The sequence below is a fragment of the Cupressus sempervirens genome, chromosome 3 (assembly GCF_028749045.1).
Source record: "Cupressus sempervirens isolate cs-2001-9-10 chromosome 3, ASM2874904v1, whole genome shotgun sequence".
Lineage (NCBI taxonomy): Eukaryota > Viridiplantae > Streptophyta > Pinopsida > Cupressales > Cupressaceae > Cupressus > Cupressus sempervirens.
This window is the reverse complement of record NC_143120.1, coordinates 775604023-775619093: the sequence shown is the minus strand read 5'-3', so window position 1 is coordinate 775619093 and position 15071 is coordinate 775604023.

The following is a 15071-nucleotide window of genomic DNA, read 5'->3' as shown; positions in this document are numbered from 1 at the left end:
TGCAAGTTGAGGAATTATAAATATATGTCGATTAAAGTTTATATGTTGCCAAGCATCAGTAAAATTTAGTGTTTGTTCAGTAAACTAGTGTTGGTCGTGTGAAAGAATAGTATAGAAGCTGTGTCACAACGTGTTGATTTGGAGTGCTAGTAAATATGTTTAATCAAAGATTTGATGAATCTAAACCAACTAATTTTTTTTCTCGAATTATGTGAAGCATATGGAAGATAACTATGATGAGCTGGTGGTATAGAATTCAAAGTAAACCGTTTTGAGGCAAATTCAAGGAAGATTATAGAAGAAGTTTCTAGAGGAACCAAATAGAAAAATAGGTAGATTCAATGCATCCTACCTGACCCTAAAATGGACAATTGTGGCTAAGTGGAAAAAGATCTTAATTCCCTATTTATAGAGAGAGTTGGTTAGAAGAAAAGGTTGTTATATGTGAAAACCTAAGGAAGAAAAGGAGTCTAGGGTATTGCTTCATTTAGTGGCTGAATAGATGTGATTGCAATTGACATGCAAAGAAATAAGCTTTAAGTGTATGGATTCTTGAAGGGTGAACAAGCTATCAAAGCTGAGTGTATGAAAGCCAAGTAGAATGGAGGAATGAAATAGAGATCTGTAATCTACAAGTGAGTTGTAATTTGTTATTAGATCAAGCCTTACTATTACTTTCTAATCATTGTATCAGTCTATATGGTAAATCCCTTGGATTAAGGTTGACCTAATAGTTATTTATAAATCTTTTAACCTAGTGACATTCTAATGGAGTGGTCTAAAGTCCTCTAACAAGGCTCACTCCTAACAGGGTGATTGAAATCCTCTAACCAGGTCATATTCAACAATGCGTATTTTAGCCTTTAATAGGGTTAGCCTTTCATAGGGCATCACTTGAGAAGAATGAGAATTAGTAGCATGTTACTAGTAGTTTTTCCCAGATTGGGTTTCCACATAAAATCCTTGTGTCAAATGTGTTACTGAATATGTTATGTTTCATGTTTATATTTTTGCAAAGTTGTTTTGACCTAGAACAATAACCTACAAAGTTTAAGTATTGTATAATCTAATGGACGCATGCATAACAAGGTTTTATGGATAAGGGTCTACTAAACATTGAAAAGTTTTACTTGTACATCTAGACCTTAGATAACTGATTCAACCCCCACCCCTCTTAGTTATTCTAAATAATTCCAACAATTGGTATCAAAGTGTCATAGTGCTTAAGAGGACTAGTTTGAAGGTATTAGAAGAAAAAGATTGAGATGTCAAAAAGAGAGGTACTCGAACTTAACAAGGAGAATCTCCCTACATGGAAAATTGTGATGAAGCTACACCTAGGAGGTCTTAGAGACCATGCACAATTTAGCATCATCATTGAAAATGTTAACCCTATTGGAGCCCTAACTATTGATGACCTAAAAAAGAAGAAAGAACATAATCAGACAATGTTGGAGATTGCCTTTGCCCTAAGTTATTATAAGTTTGATGACATTAAAGGTTGTGATATTGCAAAGAAGATATGGGATTCTCTTCATACTATTTATGGAGGAGACATAAATGTTTTGAGAGCCAAATTTGAAAGTCTTAGAGGTAATTTTGATGACATGAGGATGAAAGAAGGTGAGAATATTTCTCAATATTACTCTAGAATAAAAGATTTTGTTAGTGGTATAAGAGGAGCTAATGGTAAGATAGATGATGAGAATGTATTAAGAAAAGTATTGATAACTTTGTTGCCCATCTATACTATTATATTTTTTTTCTATACAAGAACTAAGATGTATACCAAGTTATAATCTATCTCTTGAAGGTAGATAGACTCACTTCATTTGAACTCTCTAATTATGATAACTTCAAATTTGAGAATGTTGAATCTACTTTGAAAGCTAAACTATCATTAAATGAACCTAAAGAGAATAAGAAACACATAAAATGTGTTACTAGTGATAGTGATACAGATGAGGAGGATGTAGAAAAGCTTGAAGCATTGATAGCAAGGAGATTTCATAGAGGTAAAGCCAAATTCAAAGGTAAGCTTCCTATCATATGTTTTAATTATAATGAGATTGGTCATATTTCTACTAGATATCCAAAAAAGAAGAAAAAATAGAAGTGGAGAGAAACACAGAAGTAAAAGAGACAAGGACAATAAAGATTACAAAGACAAAGGCAAGAAGTCTTGCTACATTGTAGAAGAGGAAACAAAAGATGGATCTGAAAACCATAATGATGAAGTGGTGTATGTTGCAATGAAGGATGATTCTAATGAGGATGAGGCAATTGCACTAGTTGTTAGAATTACAAAATGAAAGTTAAACTCTGAGAGGGTTTGGGGGGGGGGGGGGGGTGGTGTCAAATCAGTTCTTTAAAATTTCACCCACAAAAACATTCACCACACATCCATCTTACAATTCAATAAGTAAAGTGAAATACTATGTAAAGCATATACATCTAAAGTATGTAAATAAGTAACAATTCACACATATATGACACAAGATATGATTACCTAGAAACCCTCCAATGAGAAGGTAAAACTGGGGTGGGGATGTCACCCACAAATTTTCACTACTATAGTAATAAAGTGTATCCAATGAAGGTTGCAATGTTTGATTATGAAACATGATCTACCCTATGAAAGGTCTGCCCTGTTAATAGCTTAGAAAGATTGTTAGGTCTTTCCTTGTTAAAGGATTTCAACACCCTATTAGAAGTGTGCCTAATTAAAGGAATTTAACTCATAATTAAGTAATCACCTTGTTAGACACTAGTACATTTGACCTCATTTTTTGACCAATATTGGTCAAAATTTCAACCTAGGTTGGTCTAAATTTTGACCAACCAATTGGTCAAAGTTTTTCTTGTCAAAATTTTGACCAACTTACTAGTTGGTCAAAATTTCAACCAATCTATTGGTCAAAAACTTTCTAGAGCCCTGGTGCAATTTCTACCAACCATTGGTCAAAATTTTGACCAATCTACTGGTCAGAAACTTTCTAGAGCCCTGGTGCAATTTCTACCAACCATTGGTCAAAATTTTGACCAATACTTGGTCGAAAACTACCAAGCATTGGTCAAAATTTTGACCAATGCTTGGTAGAAAACATCCAGGCATTGGTTGAAATTTCAACCAATGCTTGGTAGAAAACTTCTAGGAATTGGTCAAAATTTTGACCAATGCTTGGTTGAAAACTTTCAAGCATTGGTCAAAAACTTCGAAGCATTGGTCAAAATTTTAACCAATGCTTTGTCGAATTTTTTTTTGAGGCATTCTATAAAATAGTTCAATGCATTGCCTATGATTTGACATTTTACATGCATCCTGCACTCTCTCATCCTAATGATGGATTACAAAGAGTGATATGAAATGATGATGCTAAAAAGCACACACAATCAAATACAAAATGAACTTGCATTACAAATGGATTGTGAAAATTTGATATTGTTAATTTTACATGCATGTCTATGAGGACAATCACAACTTAAACATATATATAATCTCATCAAATCTATTATATATATGTTTAAGTTGTGATTGTCTTGGTAGACATGCATGCAAAATTAACAATATCAAATTTCTACAAACCATTTGTAATGCAAGTTTGTTTTGGAGTTGATTGTGTATTTTTTAGCATCATCATTTCAAATCACTCTCTGTAATCCATCGTTAGGATGAGAGAGTCTAGGATGCATGCAAAATGTCAAATCATAGGTAGGGCATGTGAACTATTTTATAAAATACCTCAAAGAAATGTGGTCTCTTTGCAAGCCATGATTGCATGATACACAAAAAATGGATTAAGAACTCCTCCTCCTCACTGATTAACTTGCACCACACATTGAAATATTTGGGCAAATTGGAGTCCCTCATCTAGCATGGCTTTGGCTGAGGCTGAGTTGGAGTATCCAGAAGGACACATATCAAGATGTGTTTATGTTATTTTCAAACTGGTTAACATAGCAGACACAACTCCTGATTTTCTTAAAGGACTTCTATCTAGTTTGGTTTGGCTATCTAGACTACAACACCATGGACAATTCCTACAAATGTTGTTTTTGTAGTCAATGGTTAGCTTATTTATGCAATGGTCTAGGTAAGAACAAAATCATTTGTAGATACTGCTAAAAAAGGTGTTAAAAAGCCTATTTTTGAAAGCAGCCAACATATTGTTATTGTAGTAGATTTAGTTAGTACTCTACAATTGAAGTGGGGGGTAATTAAGCTTGATGTGTTGGGACCATTTTGTGGTTCAAATCTTGAAAATTGTAGTTATATCCATCCCTTAAAAAATAGGGAATTCCCTATTGTTGTGGGTGGAGATTACATAATGATGAAATCTAGAATAGGGCTAGTTCATACTGCCTCAGGCCATGGCCAAGAAGATTTTTTGATTGGCATGAAATATAAGCTTCCAGTATCATCTCCTATAGATGATAATGGCAATTTTACTAAAGAAAGTGGGGAGTTTTCTAGTTTGGATGTCGTGGGTGATGAAAATGTGGCAATTGTCAAGAGCTTAGATGAACACTCATGTCTTATCATGGAAGAAGCGTACAAACATAAATATCCTTATGATTGGAGGACAAAAAAGATTGGAAAATCAAATTAGGAATTATTGAGATTAAAAACAATAGGAAAGGGTTAGAGAACCTATTAATGACAAAGAAACCCTAATTATGCTCAGGAATAGGAATCTTCTTTGTTATGTATTCACATACAACATCAATGTTGTACTTTAGTTGTGCAAATATTGGTACAAATGGAGCTCCATCAGCACCTTAGAGTCACAAGAAAAAACAAATGTTGATATCAAAATTGGTAACAATCATCAATGCATTTAGCATTGAGATTAAATATATTTAAAATGCACATAATGAATTTTAACTTACCTGAATAAATTTCTGAATTGCCTCGTGCCAGTTGTTTGCTACACTCTCCTGGATCGGGTCAATTTTGTTCTATAGAATAATAATATGCTAAAGATATACATAAAAAAATTACAAATCACTAAACTAATTTATTATTATACACACTGGGCAATCAACAAACGGAACATATTGTAAAAGCTTCATGCGTGCATTTTCAAATCCAAGGACATCACACAAAGGACTATACCATATGCCCTGCAATGTGAATTGAAATATACATATATAGAAGAGAGCATATGAATGATTTAGATCTACATATGTATACATATATAGGTAATATACTTATGGGAGATAGTATGTATATATATATATATATATATATATATATATATATATATATATATATATATATATATATATATGTATATGTATGTATGTATGTATGTATGTATGTATATGTATATATATATATATGTATATATATGTATGTATATATATGTATGTATATATATATATGTGTATGTATGTATGTGTATATATATATATATGTATGTATGTATATATATATATATATATATGTGTGTGTGTGTGTGTATGTATGTATGTATGTATGTATGTATTAGAGATTTCAAAAAAAGCTTAGACATTTTAAATAAATCTCATGATTAGGTCACCATAAGAAGAAATGAAGATAAAGGAGCCCTTTGATATATAAAAAGAGGAAGATTCCATTACTTGCAACATAATCCATAACAAATAGAACCAAAGGCTCAAGACTCAGCATTAATCCAATCAAGAAATCAAACACTATCATCAAATTAAACGTTGTTGTCAGGCTCCAATTAAATGTACTCTTCATTATGTGTGGACAACATAGACACACATACATATGTAGATATTTACATATATGTATATATGTTTAAACACATATATAACATGTGTGTTTATATTCAAGAAAATGCAATTGGCAGGTATAAAGCTAAATCACACAACCTTTGCTAGCATTATTGATGCATGTCCCAAAAAAAGAGCTTTGGAATAAACTATGGACATGCATTAACGCATAAAGAATTTTTGTTAGATGTTTTAGTCACAATTTCCATGGTAGAAATGTTTGAAAAATGGAAGCATAAACAAGGCATGTGATTTTTTTGACAGAATTCACGAACAAAGTGTGGTCATAGCATGCCATGATTGCCAAAAATGCATCAAAATAGATTTGATGAGATTATATATATGTTTAAGTTGTGATTAGATCAATATCTTGAGCCTTATCTGACACTCATAAAAAAAATGATGGCTCTACTTACCTCAGATGCTACTCTAGACCCAAAAAGCCATCCAGCACCATGAGGACTAACTTCCCAAGTCTTGATATCTTCTAGGTCACTCCACATTAAATCACAAAAGAGCCCTTCATGTGGTATTTAAAATGCCTATCAATGAGTCTAATCTAGATATAAGAATACAGATATATCAGATCATAAAACTGGCCTTAAGTTCAAATCTTTCAAATTTTAAATCATAGATGTTTGTCTAAAAAATCTTGCAGAGTTCTAACTTGATCAATTGCTCGTATGTCAAGTGAAAGTCCTCTATGGATACAAAAGATCTAATTTTAATAGCCAATGAAATGAGATTAAGTTCAAGAAACACAACTATTCTACTTCACATTAAACTTATGTTGCATGATTAGTAATCTTATGCATACCTTTGTATCTCTTAAGCCATATACTAGATCAAGTACCATTGGCATAACATTGGGATCTCCATTACAATGAGCTTCTTTAACCAATGATGCAACACCATCCCATGTTAATGAGCGACCATTTTCTTGAGACTGTTCAATCCATACCATCATCCAATCAAGATTGTTTTCAATATAAATATTTAATGCATCCCACTCATGACCAGCTATAAAGAAGATAATTACACTAGTTAGAAACAACTTATATACATTGATGATGCATAAGAATTATTAAACTAGAAAAAAAATAACTTATAGTTACCTCTCACTCTCCTCAATCTACCTTTCCTTATCAGGTACTCCCCTTCAAATTTTTCATTAGAGTTGGGATCCCAAATGCGATCTACATGGATTTCTACTGCAAACTTTGGAAGATATTCACTAATGTACACCATGGTTTGGTATACCATATATCCCTCTACCATATAACCCTTAGGATGTGATCTTTGTTGAAGAAAGCTCTTCATAAATTTCAAGTGTCTCTCAACCATCCACATTGACCTATTTTGTACAAGTCCACACAATTCAATCTCCTTAACTTGATGTATGAAGTAGTGTTCTTGAGCATTGAAAAATGTTGGAGGTAAACACTTTTGCATTTCACACATAAGCTGTGGAATTTTTCTCTTCCAAAATTTTATATCTTTTTTATCAATTTCTTTAGATGATAACCATCTAAAATAGATTCAACATGCAAAAGCACATAAATGAGATTTCAAATAAAATTATACAATAGATTTCAGATAAAAAGCTATAAATCTAAGAAAAAACACTTCTAACCTCATGTATTTTCCAAGATCATATGTAACTTGTTTAATACTGTTGTCAAACTATTGTGGAAGGTATAGAGGTAAGATGTATTAAAATCATTAAAAAATGATCATTTCAATATATTATTAAATAATGCTATAGGAAGTACATTCAATTTTACAAATATACTATAAATAGAGAACATGACTTACCTTGACAAAGGTATGCCAATCATGTGTTTTCAACCCTACCCCAAAATCACCTTTCTTTGATAGAAGATTGCTTATATTTGCAACAAATCCTGTTGAAAATTTTTCTTTTTTAATGACTTCTTTTAATGCATCACTTTTTTCTTCTATTAATAACCAAGGAAGGGCACTTGTATTTATGTGGTCTCCATTACTATTTGATTCAATGAAATCTTTTAGTGTATGATTGGATACATGAATGTCAGTAAAAATTTTGGCAATTTTTTCTCTATCACGCCTTCCATCCAACATTTTCCATAGTGTCTCTATTACATTCTTTCCAATATGCATAACATCAAACAAATGCATGATTAGAAGATCCTTGTAGTATGGTAACCTACTAAATTTAGTAGGATAACTTTTCATTCCTCTAGGAATTTGGTCATTGATGCCTTGATGACCTTCACAAGCATCAATTACAGCATTAGTAAATATAAGACAATATCAAAATACAAATTTTAAACTCCAAATGACAAATTGGACATTACCTCAACAATTTAGTCGATTGTATTCCAACTTCCATAGATGAGGTGTCATTCTTTATGGCTTTGATGATGTCTCTTCTTTCCCATTGAAAAGATGTTTTTTGACAATTTTATACTTATGATTATTGTGGAGAAAGTTCCTAAACTCATCGAACACCTACTTTCCTAAACTTCTTGAATGACAAGATTTCATCTTTGGACCACAAACTAGACATGCAAATTTTCTCTTTGTCTGAAGACTTAAAAGATCATGTACAATTGGATCATGCACAACTTAAGCATACAATTGTAATGTGTAAGCACTCTAACAAACCAAAAATATGTGATCTTAAGAATATAACATACCACAAAAATGAGCTAGCCCAAGGGCATCATGTATTGTCCATACAAGCATTGAATGGAATTGAAATTGTTGATGTCCTATTGGTCTAGAGATGTCATACATAGTGAAACCATTCCATAAATTCAACAACTCATCAATTAGGGGCTCAACATACACATTCATATCTTTAACTTGGTACTTACTTAGTAATTGAATGAACAATAACATTACATAATTATTATGACCATTTTCATGCACTGTTTATAAATTAATTTAGATAACTATAAAATGAAAAGATACCTAGGACAATCATTGACAACATTATGTGCTCCCTCTTTATGGACATCCAAGGAGGAATGTTATTGTTAATAACAAAAATAGGTGACACTAAGTAAATAGATCTCATATCTCCATATGGATTGATACTGTCTACTGCCAATGAAAGCTTCAAATTATGAGGTTCTTCTTTAAAGTGTGACCATATTTCTTCTATATCTTTAAATGTAGAACAATCGATAGGGATTTGCATAATGTCATCTTGACTTCTATTGCATGCATGGTAATCCATAAATTATGCCAAGCTAGCACACCTGAATAATTGTTGAAGACGTGGAATAATGGAAATGTGCCAAAGAACCTTGTGAGGCACATTTTTTGATATTTGATCTAACCAATATCTACTAATATAAAAATCAGGGCATTCTATTGCAAATTCATGTTGTTTATGATATAGAATGTGATCTTTGGGACATGTATGTATTGTTTGATACTTCATTCCAATCTGATTTATAATGGTAGATAATTCTTAGTATGAATGAGGCAAAATGTTTGATGGTGGTCACAAAAACTCACCTATCAACCTAGAACAACAAATATGCATTGTTAATATAATGAATAGTAATTGTATGTTAACATTGAAGATGACAAAAATGGCATACCTTAGCATATGTGAATTGCTACATTGGACAAACCATTCATAACCTTTAAGTTCATCAACAACACTATAGCTGAGAGTAGAGTTGTTTGGAAGCCTTCATCTAAGGGCTTGTGTGCCTTCTCAAGTAAAGGTATATCAAGACCATCTTTATCATCATTATCAAATTTGCTAGTACCATCATTGTGAGCCTCTTCATCACTTGCTCCAATACCATCTTCTTCAATCATGTCCTCTGGCACATTATCATCTTCTTCCATGGCAGTGTTATCCTTAGCATGGATATTCACACCTCCGTGTTCCTCCAGTAGGAAATCCACATTTAGAAATGGACAAAAATTGTGGCCCCTTCAATGTGACCATGTTGCCTACAATGAATCTGGGCTATTATGATTAGAATTCTTCAATTCTATAAGCCCTTACACTTTTTGCAAGGACAATAACATTTATCAAGTTTTTTTCGAAATTGAGATGACAATGCAACCAATGTCTCATTATTTTGTTTTGGATTCATATTGTTAGGTGTGGTCTTTCTTCACAAGAAAATATTTTTGCAAATAAATTGGACATGTTGTAGTTAATTTTTATATCTGCACATATGGAAATTATTGATTAATATTTTCAAATGTAACTAAAATGATCCTATAATTTCCAAAAGGCCTAGATGTTTGTAAAATGTGGAGTTAAGGAAAAAGTATCTTAATTATTTGCAAAATGCCTCAAAGAGATGTCACAAGGTGAAATTTACTTAGGTGATATTAGCAACATGCCTTGACTAATCCTGATAGCAATGACTAATGCAATTAATGCATCAACTAATGAAGATGACTAAAAGATTAAAACATATTTATGTATAGCAATTTTTTTCTTGAGGAAATATATGCTCTTCAATAAGATATAAAATGAAATATGAATTAGATGTGATCTATGTGTGCTCCAGGCAGATGGACATTACTTTTTGAAAATCGTTCAATAGGGGCATCATATTTTCATCAATTTATTAAGAGGTTTGTACAATTTGAGACTAGAGACAATTATCATTATCCTAAGGACTGCAGACTAAGTGTAATCAGACATTTCATTGTCTATGGTTTTACCAATTTCTCATAAAAATAAATAGATTCTTGAAAGATGGGTTCTCAAAATAGGTTCCTATTTCAAAAACCCATCTCATTTCAAGAACACATCTCTTAAGAATATATTCATTCTTTCCATTTCAAGAGTCCCTTCATTCTTTCCATTTCAAGAATCCCATTCATTTTTTTCATTTCAAGAACTCATCTTTCAAGAATCCATTCATTTTCATAACAAATAGCTTTTTGAGACTACTGCTCATGAAACATGGGTTTTTGAATTTTTGAATTTTGATTTGAAGGACAACACAGTTGAACCCTAAAAACAATATCACAATAATGGAAGTTTTTAGTTACTCGAATGGAAGCTCATAATTTCTTTATATAAGAAACTAATGGAGTGTTCCTTTTCACTTTGTATATTTAAGAATCTAATTGGAGTGTTTCTTTTCACTTTATAGCAATCAATATGTAGCACCTTAGAATTATTTATCTATCAATAGGCAGACTTTAAACATGAACAAGAAGATCATAAGTCATATGACAATGTCATATTGCAAATGATAAACTTCTAACTTGAATAGTGATAAAGTTTACTATTAATCAGTATTATATCAAATTTTTGAACTGATTACATATTAACTTAAGCTTGATAAACAACAAGCTAATGCACAGACAAAAAACTTAAACATGAATCAAAATTTTTAATCAAGGTCCTGAGCTATGATGCTCTCCATGGAGTACCCATTACTTGGGTATATGGGTATGCATCATAGGGGTGTGGGTATGCGTACCCATGCAACCTTGGTTCAAGATATCTAAGGACTAACAGGACTATTTTATGTTGAGTTAATAATATTATGGAATCTTTAGTTTTCTTTTCTTTTCTTTATAAATTTTCCATAGGGTTTAAGTAAATATTAATATTTGTGAATACCTCATGTTTCTTAGTGTTGTCTTACATTTATTTTATTATTACAGTAGTAGCAAGTGTTTTGTTCCTTGACATTTCATCCTACTTGATGTTGTTGGTCTATTCCATGCATAATTTTCAAGATCAAAGGAACATCTTAAGGGAGGTGTCTCTTGGATATACCACTGATAAATACTATGTTGGTTTTGCACCATTTAAATCAAATCAGCTTTTCTCAATCTTGCATTTGGATCAATCCAAATCTTTTCTTTTTAGTAATATTTTGCTTTGCTTGTCCTTCACTTTCTAATCCCTCAACTTGCTACACCTACATCTATGATTGTATTTATTAAGTTGGGGTGGCTATACTCATTATTTCAATAACTTGTAAACTAGATTATACTCTATAAAAAAATTCCTCAGATGTTTTCTCATAATTTGGCAAACATTGTAATTGGGGGGAAATTAATGTGGTTGCTCAAAATGAACAAAAAAATAATTTTAGGCTATTTGGGGGGTTTTAGTAATAATATTTACCAATGGGCTATAATGTTCTTTTTATGTACAAACATTTTCCATTGAAAATAAAGTGGCTCAAATTTTTACAAACAATATTTCTTTCCTTTAGGAATTTGTAATTTTTTTTATTCCATCATATTATACCTAGAACTAGAAACATAATTCTACATTATGACCAAATGCTATAATGTGAAACTTTGATATTGAAAAGATTCACCAGGATTTATGGACTTCCTATGAATTTTTTAAAATTATCCCTAGCACTAGTGATTGAGTTTTTTAACAAGCATTAAAACTTGAGTTTTTCATAGTTTAACATAATATAATGTATCTGGATATATTTTTGTAATTGTTTAGGCCTCCAATGTTTATATGAATCTGACTGCAGAATACAACTACCATATTGACTTCCATGCTACTCCAAATTCAATAGATACTGAAGGGTTTCAAAAATAAGTGTGCCATGCAATGTACTTAATAGGCTCCCATAGTTGATGATGCTACTTGTCTCTAAGGATTACTTTAGATGGAAATAAACCTTGCATCTATTTTTCATTCGGATCAAAATTGAATGCTATGTTGGACGCTTCCTACTAAAAAACAACGGGGCAAATTTTGAGTATTAAAGGTTGTGGTTGTGAAATTTGTATTTTCATTCTCCTTTCAGGTATGCTATGACTAGTCAGTTAACTCAAAAGAGTGATGTATATAGTTTTGGGGTGGTGCTACTTGAGTTTTTGACAGGAAGAAAACTAGTGGACCATAAAATGCCCAGGAGACAACAAAGCCTTCTTACTTGGGTTAGTGTTATATTTGGTTCCAAGTCTCCTCTTGGATGGGAAAAATAATAATCAAAACTTTTCTTAAGCAAGAATTCATATTATGGGGAAGATATATTTCATCTTTTCTTCTTTCATTTTCAAAAATTACAAAACACTATTAATGGTGATACATTGCAATGATTCTACAAATAATGTATTCTAAAGTTTCTCTTCATTTCTATAGTAAATCATTAACATACTTAATTTGTCACACTGATGACTTATTGAGTATAGATAGTGGTTCCATTATGTATAGTTTTATTTCACTTTTATGCAGTTGGGGATAATGATATATAATATATTCTATGTTTTTTCCATGCATACAGGAAAGTCCAAGGTTGAGTGAAGAAAAAGTAAAGTAGTGTGTTGACCCAAAGTTGAAGGGATAATAACCTCCCAAGGTTGTTGCTAAGGTGTGGAGCTTTTAGTCTCATTCCTGTTTGATGGATTTTTTATGAAGTTATTGAAGTTGAACACCAAGGTGTAGTAGTGGATGATCTACCCACTTCAGGCATACATTTTGTGCTTTGGAAAATTTGAGTATGGAGAATGAAAGTTGATTCAATCACCAATTTGGCTCAAAAGTGTGGAGAATTAGAAGATTGAGGAAGGCCTAGATTACAAGGGTTTGAGGGCACAATTTGGGTATTTCTAGGTTGTAGAGTGTTGGAGTCTAATTCTTTTTGGAATTAAGTATTTGAAGAAATAATAAGATGCTATTTAGGAGTTGGGGTTTATAGGAGATCATTGAGGGGTACTTCCTTTGTAAATTGGGTCATTTTTATGCATTAAAAATAGGGCATCATTGCTGAACAGGTGTGTTAGTCCAAAATAATTGTATGAAATTCATTGATATGTTTTAGAACATTAAAAATGGTATCCATAAATACCATTACCTTGTCAATTATCTTCGAAGAAGTTTGAGTTATTTAGTTTTTTGTTCTACTACCAATCTACTAAATAACCTACTAGGCTTTTTGAATAGTTTGATGAAGAGTTCTGTGGATTGGGGGTCTTTCAATTGAATTTAATGTGGCTAAGGTTGGATAGTCTAGAAGGGTCCATCATGTTGATTGAGTGTATTTATATGGTTATTCAGATATAGCACCCTCACTTCATCACAAACTATAAATTTTCCCCATTTATTGCAAACCAATTTAATGAGGCTCTAGTGGATTTGGAAAAAGGAGAATGCAAACATTTCTACTAGTATTCTATTCTAATTCACATGTTTCTATTCAAGAATACATATTAATTCACTTATAGGTATTCTCTTCTTACAAAGGTCAATCTAACTTGTAATCACTCTTTAAACACCATTCTAGAATTCATGAATTTTATTATAGCATCTTCCTATACCTTGATCAATTCTATTTTAGTGTAGTGAGATTATTTACTACAATTCTCTCTATCACATTTTAGATAATAAATCTACCCCTCAATAGATATTTAACAACACTTCACTAGAAACCTCTTATTTATGCAATATTCCACATATTAGCGTACACACACAATCAGTCAAATCAAACATTTATTTACCATTCTTATCAAGAACTAGATTGATGAAATCTAATCCTCAAATATTCAAACCTCGGCAAAAAATAAACCATCAAGATCATTCACACCTTCCACACATTACTTAGATATGTCACAAATACCTCAAGATCATTAAAATATCCCTAAAATGTTTTATCAATATCTCATAAACTATTTGATCAAATTTTTTAACATGTTGGATAAGAACTTTAACCCATATTTGAATCCATTGTACTTGGTCACCTTGATCAATGTACTTTTCCAACTTATCAGGCATGTAATCCTAGATCATCCATTTAAGGCATCATGAAGCTTAAACAAAAAATCAAATCCATCATATGCATTGGATCTGTCAACAATTTGTGCTAAACCTCAAGAGCATTATTACCCCTAACTCAAACACTTGTAAATGCCTTGCTCACCCTTAGAATCAAAAACCTTTTGAATGATAGGTGCAATGATATGTCATTAAAATTTTTCCAATTTCACAACCAAAGATATCATCTTAAGTACATGCACAAATCAATTACACTTGCAAATAGTAAAATAACCAATCCCCATTTGTGACATTATATCTTGATCAATCATCATGTCAGCAACTAAAAATTGACATAAACCATGTACATACAACCTCTACATCATCATATGAGGTGTGTGATTCCCCATCTTTAGTAAACTTCCTTTTCTATTCTTCTAATAATGCATAATTAGAAAGAATGCATAAATGTCATCCAAATTACATAATAGACATGTTGATGTCAATGATAACTCATCCAACTTGCCAACAATATCAAATTATCTTAATCTCTCTCTATAAATCCTTATATAGTTCACATTCTTCCTCTTTGTCATTA